The sequence below is a fragment of the Cervus canadensis genome, chromosome 23 (assembly GCF_019320065.1).
Source record: "Cervus canadensis isolate Bull #8, Minnesota chromosome 23, ASM1932006v1, whole genome shotgun sequence".
In the NCBI taxonomy this organism is placed as follows: domain Eukaryota; kingdom Metazoa; phylum Chordata; class Mammalia; order Artiodactyla; family Cervidae; genus Cervus; species Cervus canadensis.
Genome location: NC_057408.1, coordinates 15,616,827 through 15,630,659, shown reverse-complemented (window position 1 = coordinate 15,630,659; position 13,833 = coordinate 15,616,827). Strand labels below are relative to the sequence as shown.

At 46.3% G+C, this 13,833-nt stretch overlaps 1 long non-coding RNA gene across 1 annotated transcript; it reads right to left on the bottom strand.

The window, feature by feature from the left end:
- Positions 1-5,906: 5,906 nt before the first annotated feature.
- On the bottom strand, positions 5,907-11,349 carry LOC122425857. The gene is made up of 2 exons (XR_006265032.1): positions 11,023-11,349; positions 5,907-6,623 (listed from the first exon to the last, which is right to left on the bottom strand). It is a non-coding gene; the product is annotated as an uncharacterized LOC122425857 (long non-coding RNA).
- Positions 11,350-13,833: the final 2,484 nt, after the last annotated feature.

Here is a 13,833-nt window from a genome sequence, read left to right as displayed (position 1 = left end):
CAAGTCACCACCCCGAGCATTGGAGTATTTGCCACACAGCAGCGTTTCTCAAAGTATATCCCTTGGAACATGAGTTTCTGATGATACAAATAGATATCATAATTAAAAAACATTCCCTGATCAAATATACTTGGAAATAAGTCAAATGCTGGCCGGACCAAGGGCAAGAAGGCCCATAGATTTGATCTACAGAGAAAAGGTCAGACAATTAAAAATGAAGATATTAGTTATCTACTGCTGCATAGCAAACTACCTCAAACTTACCAGCTTAAAACAACACACATTTCACAGTTGCTATGGGTCCAAAATTGGGGAATTTAACTTGATGAATGCATTGTGAAGGGAAAAGATAGCAGTATGCCCCAAATTTCCACTTGCTTGACTGCACACCCAACCTCCAAGTCCCCCTTCAGCCTAGTACACATACTTCAGAAATGTTCGGCCTAGTACACATACTTCAGAAATGTCCCTACATACTTTTGTGTTTAAAAAAACCTCAATTTATCACACTGTTTAAAAATATAGTGTCATATACTTAATCAAATCTTTGTTTTTTCTGAGAGCTTGAAAAACATTTTCATTTTCACTTTGATTGTGGGAAAACTTTAAAAAGTACTAGCAATTTTACCTGCCTCTGCATGAGTCATGTAACCTTGGACTGGTAACCTTCAGTAGTAAGGGATGGACATCCAGTCAACTAGAAATTGAACCAAGTCTTTGTACATCATAGGTTAGGTCCTTTACCAGAAAAATAAATTCATGACAAGTACTGACATGTTTTCTTGTGACTTAGCACTAGAAAAGGTGATTACTAGTTAAATTTTTGTGCATTCCCTGGCTTTTTATTTTACTTAATTCTCTCTTCTCACATCACTCCTCTCCCCTCCCTTAGTTATGTTAGAACCCAGTGTTTTTCTTCATGAATGTGCTTTTCTTTATGAATTAGTTTCCATTTGTTATTTTTAAAAACTTTTTATTTTAGAGTTGACTATAATACCCATCAGTTCTTAAATTCAATATGCGGTGTGTGCATGGCCCTCAGCTGGGCCATCTCGGTGGCATGCTCTTTCTTCTGCGGTAACTGCCTCCATTGCTAACCACGTGTCTCTAGCAGGTGACGTGGTTTTTAATGACTTCCCTCACCACAGTTGACTAGGGGTACACATTTGACCCAAGCCAGGCCAATCTGAGTTCTGGGCAAGATTTTCAAGCTAGAACAAAGAGACACTAAGATTCAAAATTCAGGAGTCATTGATGGCTAAGTGAGATCCTCCAGTAACCTTCCAACAAGTAACTTTCCACTACATCTTTATGCAATAAAAAGAGGGATTGATTTTACTGGTATTTCTGAAAACACTGTGGATAATGACGAGTCCAAAGTTCCACTTATATGTTTGTGTGTGTGTGTGTGTGTGCTCAGTCGTATATACTTGTTTATTTATGCATTCCAAACTGGGGTCAATGGGTCAGAACAGTTCAGCAGTGTCCTTGCAGGCCTTTTGGCTGCCTCCTCTGCCACTCAGCTTCCCTTGGTTCCAGCCATTTTTTAACCCTTCCTAATTATTCAACAAGCCATTCATTTCCTTAAAAATTTTTATCTGCATCTTTTACTTTCACAGCCCAAGAACTTTAATTGATATGCATTCTTTGAATGTATTTGTAAGTACTTCTTCAATGCTTAGTGTGGTTTCTAATTACAGCTTTTTAAAATATTGTGATAAAACTTATACAGCCTTTATAATGTGCCAGGCATTGTTTTAAATCCTTTACAAATACTACCTTTTTGATACTCATAACAACCCCGTGAAAGAGGTATTATTATTATACTATTTTACAGATGGGAAAACCAAAGCACAGGATGGTTATAAATAACTTACCCAGGATCCCACAATTAGTATGAGACCTTTTTAAAAAAAAACATTTTAAATGAGTAGTCTCCCCTCAAACATTCTATCCTGAAACCTGCATGAGAGCATTTGTAGATTTTTTTGCTTCTGAAAACACAGTTACTGTACCTAAGCAGGTGATATAAAAGCTAGACTTTTTCAGCTGTGTCTGTCTGTCAACTATAATACTATAATCAGGAAGACATGCTTTTGAAGTTGCCTGTGTGTATGCTGAGTCACTTCAGTCATGTCTGACTCTTTGCAACCCCATGGACTGTACCCGCCAGGCTCCTCTGTCCATGGGACTCTCCAGGCAAGAATACTGGAGTGGGTTGCTGTGCCCTCCTCCAGGGGATCTTCCCCACTCAGGGATTGAACCACAGTCTCCTGCGTCTCCTGCATCACAGGCAGATTCTTTACCACTGAGCCACCTGGGAAGCCCTTGAAGTCATCTACACGTGTGCACCAGGCATGGAGCACATATGTACCCAGATTCTTACCGTTCATCTTTGAGGCATATGTGAGCTGTCTTCCAAGTGTTTAGCAAACGGAGGAAGAGTTTTCCTCCCTCTTCTTTTTAATCAGCATTAAAGGAAGGAAGGAAATATTGGAAGGAAGGGAATATTTTCAAGCACTTGGAGTTTTGTCAAGTCCTGGAAGACCAAAAGATGCTTGGTGTAATGGATTGAATTGTGGATCCCACTAAAGATTTGTCCATATCCTAACCCCTGGGACCTGTGAATGTGACGTTAAAAAGGGTCATTGAGGGTGTAGTTAAGACTCTTGAGATGATATTCTGAATTATCGATGTAGGCCATAAATCCAATGGCAAGAGTCCGTATAAAAGAAAAGTAGGACTTCCATGGTGGTCCAGTGGTTAAGAGTCCATCTGCCAATGCAGGGGACGTGGGTTCAATCCTTGGTCTGGGAAGACTCCACATGCAGTGGGGCAACTAGGCCTTTGTGCCAGAACTGCTGAGCCCACGCATCATGACTACTGAAACCCGCCTCCTAGAGCCCAGGCTCCACCAGAAGCCCCCACGGTGAGACGCAGAGCAGCCCCCACTCGCTGCAACTAGAGAAAGCCTGGGTTCAGCAATGAAGACCCAGCACAGCCATAAATAAATGAATAGATGCCCCCCCCAAAAAAATAAGAGAACAGGAGGAGATAGGAGGAGGAGAAGGCCTCGTGAAAACGGAGGCAGAGACTGAGGTGATGTGCCATAGCCCAAGGAATGTTTGGAGCCACTGCAAGCGGGGAGAGGCAGGAAGGAGGGAACACGGTGACTAGGGGCTTCTGGCCTCCAGAACTATGGGAGAATAAGTTCTCCACTGTTGTAAAGTACCCCCGTTTGTGATAATGTGTCATGGAAGCCCGAGGAAGTTAACACACTTGGGGAGGTGACTTTTACAGACTCATCGGCCACTTTTCTGATGGAGCCACAGCACTTGCTTGGCTAAGCCGTACTGCTCACCAGGTCATGAGTATGAGCCCCACAGTTCAGCCTGAAATGTGAACAGTAAAATAATGTCAAGATTGCTGATGAGTTGGCTTTCCTGGGACATTCCTGCCATATTTTTCTGGAAGTAGTAAAGAGTTCCTGAGGCTTTTTCAGTTTTGGTATTTATGTGTATGGATTCAGTTAAAACCAGAAAGTCCTGCGTCTGGTTGTCCTTTAAAGCATGGCCTCACCCTCCCTAACCCTGTGGTGTCTGTGACCTCATCCAGAAGGTGAGGGCATTTTCCCACGGGATCCTCACACACAAGTCCACTCAGCCTTGGTGCAGACTCTGCATCAGTCACGGCCGGCACATCATGAGCACACTCTCCACACCTGAGAGGGAAGCCTTCTGGTCGCGTGCCCTTTGTGAAGCCGTGAGTCTTGTGTGATGACATTCCAGTTCATGAGGTCTTATCCTGTGTGAGTCTGCAGGCTGGATGGAGCTGCTGCTTGTACTGCTTCTGGGGCCGCGGAGGTCTGAGAGGGAGGAACATGGAGAGGCGGGCCCGTGAACCATCCCCTGGGTCTCTGCCCTTGTGTCGCATGAGGTGCTCTGGTGCCTTCGTCTGTCTGATGGACCAGCTCCTCCGGGAGGCCGCTGGCATCGGGAAGCTGGTGGGACCTGGATCAGGCTTGGTGAGCTTCGATCAGACTTGCTGCGACGGGCACTGCAGATGCCCGTGAGTGCAGTCTGTTCCTCGATGGCCTCTAACAACAGGCCTGTCAGGACCTGTGCTGCTGTCTCTTCCCGCCTGGTTACCTCTCCCCTCCGCGTTTTCTGACTGGCAGTTTGAAGTTACAGCCCTGCTCCTGAATATACCCTGGGGTGCGGCGGTCACCCCTACTAAACTTCCCATTTCCTGCCTCATCAAATTCAACTTTGCCTATTCCACCAGTTCTCTTGGCTGCCAACAGAGCAAATGTGACTTCTTTCAAGAAAGACAGTAGCTGAAGCTCCAATACTTGGACCACCTCATGTGAAGAGCTGACTCTGGGAAAGTCCCTGATGCTGGAAAGAGTGAAGGCGAAGGGAGAAGGGGATGACAGAGGATGAGATGGTGGGATGGCATCACCGACTCAACAGACACAAATTTGAGCAAACTCTGGGAGATGGTAAAGGACAGGGGAGCCCGGTGTGCTGCTGTCCATGGGGTCACAGAGTTGGTCACGACTTAGTAACTGAACAACAGCAAAGATCAAGAAACAAAACGAACTTCTCTTTCTTTCATTCATTCATCTACCCCGTCGTCGTCCCTCCCGTTTCTCTCTCTCCCTTTAAAGAACTTTACTTGAGCCCCTATATGTCAGCTGGGGGCTTCCTTTGTAGCTCAGCTGGTAAAGGTCTGCCTGCAATGCAAGAGACCCAGGTTCGATCCCTGGGTCGGGAAGATCCCCTGGAGAAGGAAATGGCAACCCACTCCAGTATTCTTGTCTGGAGAATCCCATGGACAGAGAAGCCTGGTGGACTACAGTCCATGGGGTTGCTAGGAGTTTGGATTAGGGAACTTGAAATGGTTAGAGGTCCTGTGTGCTGTGCTGTGCTTAGTCATTCAGTTGTGTCCGACCCTCTGCGACCCCATGGACTGTAGCCAGCCAGGTGACTCTGTCTGTGGAGTTCTCCAGACAAGAATACTGGAGTGGGTTGACATGCCCTCTTCCAGGGGATCTTCCCAACCCAGGGATCGAACCAGGGTCTCCTGCATTGCAGGCAGATTCTTTACCAGCTGAGCCACACTGTAGGCAGGATTTGCAATCATGTTTTCCTCAGGCTTTGTAGGTGGACAGAAAAGCTAGTGGGAGTAGAAAAATAGAAGAGAGTAGCTGAGATCCAAAGGGTTCTCTCCATCAGTTTACCCAAAAGGGGCAGAAAAAATGAAAAGTGGCATAAAGCTGTCAGAAGAATGGAGCAGATTTTCTCCTCCCAGCAATGCTTCTTCCTGCTCCCTTCCTATCTCAGCCAGAAATTGTGTTCCTGCTCCAGAGAACTCCAGGGAGGAAGACAAGGACAGTGAGGCTCCTGGAAGCGGCTCTCAGTGTGGTCACAGCCTCCATATGACTCGTGAGGGCCTTGTCCCTGTCTGCGGGATGCTGGGACGCTCCGAGGTTGTGCCGCTTTTCACGTGGAGACATGGTGGCACTTGTCTACTGAACTAGAGACAAGCACACGGATCTGCTTTTTGGGAATCAGGATACCGTTGCTGCCCACGAAGACGTTCCTTTCTTCCTCTGATGGTAACTTACTAGGACAGCAAACCCCAAACCTTGACCTTGTTAGCTTCATATTCTATGGAGCTAAGAAAACAGAACCAGGAAGTTGCTTTAAAAGGGACATCTCTTACCCAGGAAATTCCAGCAACTTTTAATCTACATGTAGATCATTTTCAAAATGGCACTTTGTTCAGAATTGTTATCCTTTATTGCACAGGGCTTTTCAGTTTGAATCACTAGAATCACAATAAGGAAAGAGGAGAAATTTGTTTCTAAAAAATTTTAAGCAGAAAATTCTGTAAGCTTTCTCAAGAAGACTTTTTTTTTTTTTTTTGCCTGCTACTACCATCTAAATAATGGCATTTCCTTCAACTAAAATATTTGTAAAGCTTTTCGGTTTGTTCGGTTTCTTTTTAGAGCAGATGGTCTGAATGGCCTGAGTCTGTCCCAAGATGGTTTGATTTATTCTTCCAGAGTTGCTGACACCTTAGAAGGATAAACAGCTCAGGAGAACGGTCAGTGGACTCCCTCTGCTATACTGTCTCTGCTGTCACATTGGCAAAGAGAGACCGCCAGGAGGCCCACTAGATAAAGGCTGCAACACCTTCCAGCTGTTGGGCATTCTTATCATCCCAGGGTTGTCATCATTAAGGGCAAGGGGAAGGAGTTGGAAACGAATTTGTCAGCCATCCAGCAGGATCTCTCTGTGGACTGAAGAATGTGGGACCGTTACTGCACACAGCCTGTGTGCCTGATGCACAGTGAGGTCAAAGTACAGAAGTGTCAGAGTTTGGAGCAGAGAAAGGTTTGTTTCGGGGCCAGGCAAGGAGACAGGCGGCACATGCTTAAAAAAAGCCCCAAAGTCCTTGAAAGCTTTCAGCGAAGCCCTTGCACTGGGAAGGTGAGGGAGTGGTGTGGTCAGTCGTGGCAAACTTCTTGGTGTGGGATTCTTTGTTTTTGCAGGTGTCCACGTAGGTCAGGCCACCGTCATGTTCATACAAACCTCCATCAAAACAAGTGTTATTCTCTGTTATGACAAGAAAGGGAAAGGGAGGCATTAAATTGTGTCTCCAAGCCTCCGTGCAGCTTTTAACACTTAAACCCCGTAGTAAGAGAAGCAGCGTCATCACCCCTCCTTTTGCTTGTTCCAGGTCCTAAGCTCGACGTTCGCCCTCTGAGGTCCGGCCCTGGCCGAGGGGAGGGTCCCTGTGTGGGCAGTCCACTCCCAGGGACCCTCCTGCAGCCGCCTGGGCCCTCTCACAGCGCCCGGGACCCGCCACGGAAGCAGACGTCGGCCGGCACTGCCCCCCCTGCCAGGCCCCCGCACCCTGCCGGCCGTCTTCACTGGGGCACCCAGGTGCCTGGGACCCAGGCGAGCGGCTCCTCTGGCCACCCCGACAGGGCAGGTCTTGGGGACTGTGACCCAAGGTGAACGCCACAGCGGCACCCCTGTGATGCCAGTCATTGCCAAAGCACGATCGGGAGCAGCCTCCAGCCAACGGTCACGGGCTCACGGTCACACACTAACAGCCACCTGCTAACGGACGCCTGCTAAGTCACGTGCTAACAGCCACGTGCTAACGGACGCCCGCTAAGTCACGTGCTAACAGCCACGTGCTAACGGACGCCTGCTAAGTCACGTGCTAACGGACGCCCGCTAAGTCACGTGCTAACAGCCACGTGCTAAAGGACGCCTGCTAAGTCACGTGCTAACTGACACCTGCTAGTCACGTGCTAACAGCCACGTGCTAACGGACGCCTGCTAAGTCACGTGCTAACAGCCACATGCTAAGGGATACATGCTAATGGCTAGGTGCTAACAGGCCACAAGCTAAGGGACACATACTGCTGGGTGCTAATGGTCATACTCTGCGGGTTAAGGGCTGACCGCCAGGCACCAGCTGTGTGCCCGCCCCACCGAGTCACAGTGCCAGCAACAGCCTGGCTGCGGGAGGGCACAGATTAAGTGATGAGACTGGAATGTAATAACTGCTGCAGGAAAAATTACCTGCTGCTTTCTCTATTTAAATAGAAAGCAATATTTAGCATCTTACTGTTCTTTTGAAGCTAGTGCCTCAGGGGAGGATGTCTTAGGCCACAGGGTTCTGCTCATCCTTAACGGTTACAGTTCCACATGGGTCTGTGAGGACGACAGTGTCTCCTCCGTCCTACCTCTCTGACCACTTCCAGCGGGTCTGTCCAGTCTCCCCAGCAAGTTCATGGAGGACTGCCCATCTTTTGACAGGAGTCACAGTAGCAGACCCAGAGCCATGAAGGCGGTTGGGATTCTTTGTAGGAAGAAAGCATTTTGAGTACATTTTGAAGTAATAAGGGACATCAAACTTGATATAACTGTTAACCCGAGACATTTTAAAAGTAGATTGTTCTCCAGCGGGAGACCTGGGTTCTTTCTCTGGCTTGGGCAGATCCCTGGGGGAAGGCATGGCAACCCGCTCCAGTATTTCTGCCTGGAGAATCCCATGGCATGACTGAACAACTAAGCACACACATAGTCTCCAGCTTGTAAGGTCTGGCTTTTTAAGAGGGCTGCTATTATCTTTGCTTTTGTGCCCCTATTGGTATTATTAATTGCTGATTAATTCTTGGGGCCAGACACAGAATGAAACTTTCCACTTGCTTTTGAAATTTAAAAAGGGCTATGATTGTTTTAATGTGTCTGTTTTTCAGACTTAATCATTCTGAAAGAAGAAAAGTGAAGTCACTCAGTCGTGTCTGACTCAGTGGGATTCTCCAGGCAAGAGTACTGGAGAGGGTTGCGGGTTCCTTCAACAGGGGATCTTCCTGACCCAGGGATCGAACCCAGGTCTGCCCACATTGTAGGCAGATGCTTTACCATCTGAGCCACCAGAGAAGGCCATAATCATCCTGAGTCTTGTGCAAATTAGCTACGTGGACTTTTTTTTTTTTTGCCTACTTTTAAGTTATCTACTGAAAAAAGATATAATAGCGTTACTAATCCTGTGAGTTGTCGATATTTCCATTTCTGAATCCTAGACTGTGTGGGTGTGTGCTAATTCGCTTCAGTCATGTCTGACTCTTCACGACCCCGTGGACTGTAGCCCGCCAGGCTCCTCTACTCACAGGATTCTCCAGGTAAGAACGCTGGAGTGGTTGCCAAGCTCTTCTCCAGAAACCTAGACTAATAATCTTCCTTATTTCTAAGTATCCTTTGTAATTGTTTTGTTTGATCCTTTCACAAAGATTTACCGTGTTCCTCTTGTCACTCGTATTCCAGTGAAAGCGAGAGATACATGTAAACGAATACTTGGGTTCTCATGATGTATGTGGCCTAACTTAATATATGTCCCAAGCATTCTGGGTGCCCAGAAAGGAAGCTGATAGCTCCTGACAAGGAGGAGCGATTGGGGGAGATTTCACAGATGTCATATTTGAAGTAGACCTGTTGGGACAGTTATTATTAACTTGGAGGGGTTTAAGATGCATAGATAGCAGTAATCTAGGTAATAATCTGGGTAAAACTTCAATCTGACAGGGACAGGGACAAGAATTCTGTTTGGAATCTGCTGCAGGCTTGTTCCATTGACTTGACGCAGGGGGTGTGGGATGGAGCAGGCAAACACAGATGGCGGGTAATTCTGCTTGGATGTTCAGTGGATGTGAGTACCTTGGTTTAGGTTTTTAAAATATAGAGGAAGAGGGCATGTAAGGGCAGAATATTGAATTTTCTTTTTTAAAAACTTGATTCATTTTATTTTTGGCTGCACCAGGTCTCCATTGCTGCGTGCAGGCTTTCTGTGGCTGCGGCGAGCCGGGCCTCCTCCACTGGGGTACGTGAGTTTCTCTTGCGGCGCGTCCAAGGGTGCAGAGCGCGGCCTCCGGAGCACAGGCTCAGTAGCTGTGTGCACGGCCTTACTCACCCCTCAGCGTGTGGGGTCTTCCCGGACCAGGCGTTGAACCCGTGACCCCTGCGTTGGGGTCTTCCCGGACCAGGCGTTGAACCCGTGACCCCTGCGTTGGCAGTCAGGTCCTTAACCCCTGGACCACCAGGGCAGTCCAAGGTGATGGGCTTTCTTCTTGTTCACTGTGAGACGCCCAAATGCAAGCCTGGGGCAGTCCCTCCTCGTTTGACTAATCAAGTCTTAGAGAAAAGTCCTGGGCCAAATGCAGGTACATATGGGAGTTCATGGCACGTAAGATCTTGTGTGAGCTAGTCCCCAACTGTTTCCTATGTTATCTCTTGTAACTCATCTCTCACTGTCTTTTTTCAGACCTGCTCAACTACACACAGCTGTCTGCTCTTTCACTCTGGTTTTTACCCTTCAAGGTGCCTAAAACACTTTTTTTCTGAAAGTGGAAAAAAAAGCAAAACAAATCAAACAAATGAAAAAGAAAACAAAATAACTGTCTCTTAGTAGGAAAATAATCAATACAGTGGCTTGCTCATATAGTGGAACTCAATTCAATAGTTAAAACTAATGGATAAGATCTACATTTATCAACATAAATAGGAAGCTAATATTGACTAAAAATAACCAAGTTAACTGAATATGGGGCTTCTTTTGTGGCTCAGCTGGTATAGAATCTGCCCACGATGCAGGAGACCTGGGTTTGATCCCTGGGTTGGGAAAAATCCCCTGGAGAAGGGAACAGCTACCCACTCCAGAATTCTGGCCTGGACTGTATAGTCCATGGGGTCGCAAAGAGTCAGACATGACTGAGTGACTTTCACTTCACTAACTGAATATGTACAGTTTGATAGCATTTTTATGTATCATGTATCACACATATGTAGTAAATACATATATAAGTAAAAAAAACTGACAACTTTATAATGTTGAATCTTCTCATCCATAGACATGCCATATCTCTTCATTTATCCAGGCCATTTTTATGCCTGTCAATGGAGAGACACTATTTTTGCATAGAAATCTTGTGCAATTTTATTACCATCCAGTCTCAGTCTTTCTTGTAGTCCATCCTAGACCTGGATCAAAGTTTCTTCCCCCTGGGAGACTTCTCCCACTTGTACCCACAAGGAGGGCTGAGGTTTTCCGTACAGTCTTTAAGAGTGGAGACGGTGTCTTATTTATTGTGGTGTTTCCAGTGCTCAGTCAGGGTCTGGCACATGGTCAGACCCTAGTCCATACTGCATGAGAAGCTTAGGGCTGATAGTTGAAGCCAGGGAGGCATGTGAAGGTCATTATGAAGACAAACAATAGGTAACAATCAAGGGGCTCAGCCCCAGGGGGACGTCTGCGATAAGCCACAAAAAATGAAACTCCCAGAGTGATGGGTGATAAGCAAGCACCATATACTGGTGTCCCGAGTGGGCTGTTTCTACAAGTCCAGGCTGACAGCCGTGAGCAAGCGTGGTGGGTATTAATCTTAAATGGGAAAAGAGTCATTCCAAGCACCTAAGAAGTGAAGGAGGCAATGATTCCTACCTGTGAGTGGGTCGAATGGAGCTGGTCCACTGTGTGCACAGACCTTCCCCTTCGGGCCAGCAGGCACAGCCAGCAGCTATTTCTGTTGCGGTCTTCGGCTTGCTCCCTCCCACCCCCAGCCTCCCCGCTCTGCCAGAGCAGCTGGAGGTCTTCCTGGTGCCTTCATGAAGCACCCTTCCCGGGGACGGAGGAGCCTTCGGGAAGCGCCCTTCCCGGGGACGGAGGAGCCTTCGGGAAGCGCCCTTCCCGGCGACGGAGGAGCCTTCGGGAAGCGCCCTTCCCGGCGACGGAGGAGCCAGCTCCGCTTCCCTGTTTGTTCTCAGTGGTCCCACTGACCTTGGTCTCATCATTCCACAGCCCATTACTTCCCAGATGGGTCTGAATCGGTCCCTTGAGCTTTGAGCTATTCCCAGATCCTCTGACTGCTCTTCTCTCAAAGTGGAAAGGAATAAAAGGTGGACTTGGATAAACTCTTATGGCAGACACGGCTGTTGGTGGAGCCAACATAATATCTTAGACTTTTTCACAAACTGAATCTCAGTTTTGTTCCGGGTGGTCCTGTGAAACTTTGGCGTCAACCTCTGCAGTCAGATGTGTCCACAGTCTGGCCGAGGAGGTGTAAGAGCACGTTGCCTGCTGAGGCGTTTGGGAACCCTCTTGGTAAAGGGGCTGATTCAATACCTCATGTTTTCATGCTTTGCTACAAAGCAGAGGCACTGCCTGGGGCCGTGGGAGACTTCCTACAGACAGGGGGCTCCAGGCCAGGCCCAGTCCCAGAACGAAGATCTCCTCCTCCAGGAGCTCTTCCTGACCCAGGGATCGAACCCAGGTCTCCTGCATTGTAGGCAGATTCTTTACTGTCTGAGCACAAAGGAAGCCCATGAAGGGGCAGACAGGTAGAAACGGAGTAGACTCTTTGTATGAAAACCTTGCAACCTGGCTTTTTTTTAAGCCACTGTTTAGTTGGTTTTCCTGTTATTTTCATTATAGTGAAAATGTAAGTGATACTATGTTAAGTGTGAAATTGTGATAAATATTTGTTTCTGTCCATAGGAGAAGTGATAAACTCTCCAGCATAGGTGGTATTTAAGCAAAGGCCAAAGGAGAGTCTAAGGGGATTCCTGAAGAATAAGAGGAATTGAATTTGGCAGAAAAACAGAAATGTTAATTTATAAAGAAAATCATTTGAGATAAAGGTGGCTTCTGGAACCTCAGAGTGAAATTCTAGTTACTACAAAATAAGGTTTCCTTATTTTAGCACTTAAGGAAGCTACAACTCTGTGTCTGTGAGAGTAAAACATACAAGTGTGTGTGTTAGTTGCTTGGTCGTGTCTGACTCTTTGTGACCCCATGGACTGCAGGCCCCCAGGATCCTCTGTCTGTGGGACTCTCAGGCAAGAATACTGGAGTGGGTTGCCCTTCCCTTCTCCAGGGGATCTTCCTGACCTGGAGATTGAACCCAGGTCTCCTGCATTGCAGGCAGATTCTTTACCTTCTGAGCCAGTAAAACAAAGATGGCAGAGATGCTAAAGATAACTAACCTTTATTTAAGAGTTACCAAATGCCAGACTCTGGTCTAAGCACCTTCTCCTTGCATCATCACAATAACTCTCTAAAGTAGATACTATCAATTATCGCCATTTTATTTTTATTTTTTTAAGTTTTGTGAATATTGAATTTCTTTCTTTTTTTTAATAATTAATTTATTTATTTTACTTTACAACATTGTGTTGGTTTTGCCATGCATTGGCTTGAATCCGCCCTGGGTGTACATGTGTTCCCCATCCTGAACCTGCCTCCCACCTCCCTCCCCACCCCATCCCTCTGGGTCATCCCAGTGCACCAGCTCCGAACACCCTGTATCATGCATCGAACCTGGACTGGCGATTCATTTCATATATGATAATTTGCATGTTTCAATGCCATTCTCCTATATCATCCTGCCCTCGCCCTCTCCCACAGAGTCCAAAAGGCTGTTCAATACATCTGTGTCTCTTAATTATCGCCATTTTAAATGAGAGGAAACTGAGGCACAGATTTAAGAAACTTGCTCAGGTCATAGAGCTCTTAAGTGATACAAAATAGACCAGTACTTAACTCTGTTGATCTCAAAATCTGCCATAAACTTTCTATAGTAGTCCAATTAGTCAAATTAACTCACAAAAAATGAAATTAACTCAAAAAATATTAAGAATCTACATGGTGAAATGTAATACTGTTCTTTAGGATTCTTAAGGAGGCAGAGTATATTCACAAAAAATAATTGAAATTATATTAATAAGCAATTCATACTATATTATATAAATTAGATACAATAATGTATTGCTTGAGTAGAAAAACACAGGCAGGTAATACCCTAAAAAATAATAGCATCATTTCCATTTAGTGAGATTAGAGATGGTTCAATCTTCTTTTATAACATTTTCATGTTTTCAATTTTTCCATAATGATTTAGTTACAATATTGTTTCTGTTATAAGAAAAACAACTAGAGAACAACTGTGCATGCTAGGTCACTTGTCCTGTCTGACTCTTTGCAACCCCATGGATCACAGCCCTCCAGGCTCCTCTGTCCTTGGGTTTCTCCAGGCAAGATACTGGAGTGGGTTGCCATGTCCTCCTCCAGGGGATCTTCCTGATCCAAGGATCGAACCTGTGTCTCTTATGTCTCCTGCATTGGTACGTGGGTTCTTTACCACTAGTGCCTCCTGTATACTGCCACAGTTTCCAAATGCAGATTGAAAACTGTGCAAATGACAGTTCTGCTGAGTTTTTGTGAACCATTCAGCGGCTCAGCTGTCCTGCAAAGCCA